Below are 4,475 nucleotides of genomic sequence, written 5' to 3' on the forward strand. Positions count from 1 at the left end.
AAAATAACAAACATGTTATACTTACCTGCTCTGTGCAGTGGTTTTGCACAAGGCAGCCCAGTTCCTCCTCTTCTCGGGTCCTTCTTCAATGATCCTGGCCCCTCCCTCCTGTTGATTGTCCCCACAGCAGATAGCTTGCTATGAGGGCACTCCATTCATACACAGAGACGTCATTCAGCCCCACCCCATCTCTCTCCTGATTGGCTAACTGAGTTTGATTGACAACAGTGGGAGCCAATGGAGCTGCTGCTGTGTCTCAGTCAATTGGGAGGGAGAGTCCTGGATGGCAGAGGCACTTGTGCACATCACTGGATAGAGAGGGGGCTCAGCTAAGTACTAGGGGGGCCGATGGGGGCTGCTGCACACAGAAGTCTTTTTAACCTAATGCATTAAGATAAAAACCCTCTGCTTTTTCAACCTTTTTAACTATGACTAGGCAGGCTGAAAACTAAAAAAGCAGAGCGACTATATTACACTATCTTTGCCAATGATTGCAATATTACATTTCTGCATATAAGCATGGGATTGATGTCTACATACAGACCCACGTATAAACAAACATATGTGTATCCCTGATCCTGTGTTAATGCATGCAATATTTCAGGTTTCCATATAGCATGTATATGATGTGTACTTCCAGACTCGCATATACCCACACATGTGTAGCCTTGATCTCATGTCATTTTGCATCCAATGTGTTCCCTCACTTTTTCTTTCCATTGGTTTTTCTCTCCCTCCCTCTCCCCCTCCATCCATAACACAGTGGCCCTACCCCCCTCGATCCTTTCTCTACAGAAGCTATGACATCTGATTCATTCAATCCCTCCCTCTCCCTTCCCTCTGTGCTGGGTTTATAAGCAGCTCTATCTTGACATTTAAAAGCTTAACCTTTCATTTTTATTAATTTGGCAAATCTTGAGGATGAAACACGGCGACTGTAGGATGCGTAGCTGTGTAAGCCATCCCCTTTCTTCTTAACCACGGGCCTTTCTTTCTACATGCACAAAGGTATGTTTCCTTTTATTATTTCAGGCATCCTTTGATAAAAATGAGTCGGTCCCTCTGCTCACATGTGTGGGATTTCTATTCTTCTGGGTAATCACAATAATCAGTCCCTCCCTTAGGTTCCTGGAGCCTGCAGTCTTAGGTCCTAAATATACATAGATACAGGTTGATGTTATTGACAGCTTGCATTACCAAGCTAACCTGCTTTTGTGTGAGTGTGTTCGTTCATGTATTATTAATGAAATAACAATAGGGTTTATTCGGGATTAGGCATTTGCCACATTGTGTTCTCCTGCTTATCCTACCATGTTTTGCTGTCAAACATTTTATTAATTATACTACAGTGACTAGTGTTCCTGGGCACAGTATAGCAATGCGTCTTTTGTTACTGAATAGCCAGAGTATGATATATACTTCAAAGTGATAGCACCTTTTAAAGGTTCAGTCTTAATTGGGACAGCTAACATTTAAAAGAAAAAAGAAGCCAGGATAATGTGAAAGTCTATTTTTCACTGACAAACAATAAACCCTATTGGTGTTAATATTTAATAAAAAATGTGTTTAAAATTAACTTTATTTCTTGCTAAACCGAGAGAGAGAACCTGGTAAAAGAGAGGACAGAGAGCAAGAGAGAGATCACTGCTAATTAAACAGTGCAGACAAAGATCACTGCCCAGTAAACAGGGGAGCAAAAGAGGATAAGAGATAAATTAGTCAACAGAGAGATCACTGCCCAGCAAACAGTATAGAGAGGAGAGAGAGAGATCACCACTTATAGACAGTAGAGAGTGGGCAGATCGTCGCCCAGAAAATAGAAAATATAGAGGAGAGAGAGAGAGAGATAACTATTCACTAATTAATAGATCACAGTTTTGTAAAGAGATCACTTCTTAGAACGCAGTATAGAAAGAAAGATATTACTGCTTAGTATACAGTATTGAAATAAAGAGATTACTGTCTAATATACAGTATAGAGCAAAACAGATCACTGCTTAGTATACAGTATAAAGAGAAAAACAATCACTGATAGGTTTTCAGTACAGACAGAAAAAGCTCACTGAATAGTATACAGTGTAGAGGGAAATATATCACTGCTTAGTATACAGTATAGAACAAAATGGATCACTGCTTAGTATACAGTACAGAGAGAAACCGATCACTGCTTAGTATCCAGTAGGGAGGGAAAGAGAAAGATCACTGCTTAGCATCTAGTAGGTAGTAAAAGAGAGAGAGAGAGAGAGAGAGAGAGAGAGAGTGAGAGAGATCACTGCTTAGCTTACAGTAGGGAGTGAAAGAGAGAATGATGACTGTTTAGCATCCAGTAGGCCCAGGGGTGCCCAACCCTTTTGAAGAGCGAGGGCCACTTAAGCAACTTGGTAACCAGTCGCGAGCCACAATGAGCAGAGCGGGCGGATGACAGGTCACAGCTACTCTATTGGTCCTCCGATCCACCCAGATGGAAGGGGACAAATTCCCCTTTGTTTTTCGAATTGGAGGTAGGTTGGCGTAAACGGACATCTGTCGCTCTGTAGAGGTGAATTGAGGGTCCCATTTGGTCTGGCTACTCGTGTGAAAAGGGCCTAAGGCTGCTTTCACACTGATGTGCTGCGATTTACCCACACCGTGGGTGCAGCGTAGTGCACCTGTGTCTAACCTGCTGGTTAGCTGAACTTTGCCATAGAGTCCACCTGTGGCAAAAGCCAGCGCTGTGGAGGACGCATTGGCTTATGGGGCTCTGCACTGCAGCCGCTTTCTTCCTCTACCACCGTCTTCATTCACAACACTGATGTTGCAGTATGGCAGGTCGGCAACCTGCGATCTGGGCTTGCCAAGCCGCCATTCCAGAGTAGGAGGTCGCGGGCCACATCAGATGGCTCCGCGGGCCACATGTGGCCCCCGGGCCACTGGTTGGCCACCCCTGCAGTAGGGAGTGAAAGAGAGAGGTCACTGCTTCGCATTTAGTAGGAAGTGAAAGAGCGATATCACTGCTTAGCATCTAGTAGGTAGTAAAAGAGAGATAGAGAGAGAGATCACTGCTTAGCATACAGTAGCGAGTAAAAGAGAAAGATTGTTGCTTACCATGCAGTAGGGAGTGAAAGAGAGAGAAAGATCACTGCATAACATCCAGTAGGGAGTGAAACAGAGTGGTCACCGCTTAGCACCCAGTAGGGAGTGAAAGAGAAAGATCACTGCTTAGCATCCAGTAGGAAGTGAAAGGGAAACATCATTGCTTGCAATCTATTAACCAGCCTAGCGGTATTCCCGAGTCGGGCTCGGGGGGGGAATTTTTCATACCAAAAGCGTTAACCCCGAGCCAGACTCAGGATCGCATTGCAGGATACACGGGAAGTTACCTACCTTGTCCCTGGATCCTGCGATGTGTCCCCGCTGTGTCTGCGAGTTGTCATCTCGCACGATTCACACACTGGTGACTGCCGAGTGCCGTCAAGCTCCGTTCCCAATTGGCGCGACGCACGGGGGCAGAGTTCACGCCAAATTTAAAAAAGTAAAAACACAGTATAGATATAGTATACTGTAATCTTACAGATTACAGTACTGTATCAAATAATTACACACCCCCTTTGTCCCTAGTGGTCTGCCCAGTGTCCTGCATGCAGTTTTATATTATAAAAACTGTTCTTTCTGCCTGGAAACTGGAGTTTGTCCATAGCAACCAAAAGTGTGCCTTTATGTCAAAAGTGTTTTTTAGACAAAACAGCGATAATATATTAGAATCACTTGCAGAAATGAGCGATAGCGATTTGTGGGGAAAATTTATCATTAAACACTGAAAGTAATGACAGCGACAATTCTGCAACTGAGAAAATTTCAGTGTTTTTGATTTGATTACATTATTGAATAATTTTTATTATAATTACATTATTATTTGTTATAATTATTTATAGTTATTTGTTATATTATAATTTATGATTTTGTGTTTCAAACTTTATTATACCCGGGATGTCTACTAGATTCTTGTTTGGACAAATTTAAAGCGGGAGTTCACCCATTTGTAAAAAATAAAATTTTCTCCCCTTAGTTTCCAGCTCGTTTTTACTAGGGGAATCGGCTATTTATTTTAAAATATGAGCAGTACTTACCCGTTTTCGAGCTGCATCTTCTTCCGTCGCTTCCGGGTATGGGTCTTCGGGAGCGGGCGTTCCTTCTTGATTGACAGCCTTCCGAGAGGCTTCCTACGGTCGCATCCATCGCGTCACTCGTAGCCGAAAGAAGCCGAACGTCGGTGCGGCTCTATACTGCGCCTGCGCACCGACGTTCGGCTTCTTTCGGAAAATCGTGACGCGATGGATGCGACCGTCGGAAGCCTCTCGGAAGACTGTCAATCAAGAAGGAACGCCCATTCCCGAAAGCGACGGAGAGGATGCATCTCGTAAACGGGTAAGTACTGCACATATTTTAAAATAAATAGCCGATTCCCCTAGTAAAAACGAGCAGGAATCTAAGGGGGA

The 4,475-nt window shown here is 43.6% G+C and overlaps 1 protein-coding gene across 1 annotated transcript in view; it reads left to right on the forward strand.

Annotated features, from left to right (window-relative positions):
* Window positions 1-839: 839 nt before the first annotated feature.
* Window positions 840-4,475, forward strand: part of SPTBN2 (spectrin beta, non-erythrocytic 2) — a 904,339-nt gene continuing 900,703 nt past the window's right edge. Inside the window, 1 exon segment of the mRNA XM_040328797.1 lies at window positions 840-1,008. The gene's annotated coding sequence lies outside the window, so the exon portion shown is untranslated.

The sequence above is a fragment of the Rana temporaria genome, chromosome 11 (genome assembly GCF_905171775.1).
Source record: "Rana temporaria chromosome 11, aRanTem1.1, whole genome shotgun sequence".
NCBI lineage: Eukaryota > Metazoa > Chordata > Amphibia > Anura > Ranidae > Rana > Rana temporaria.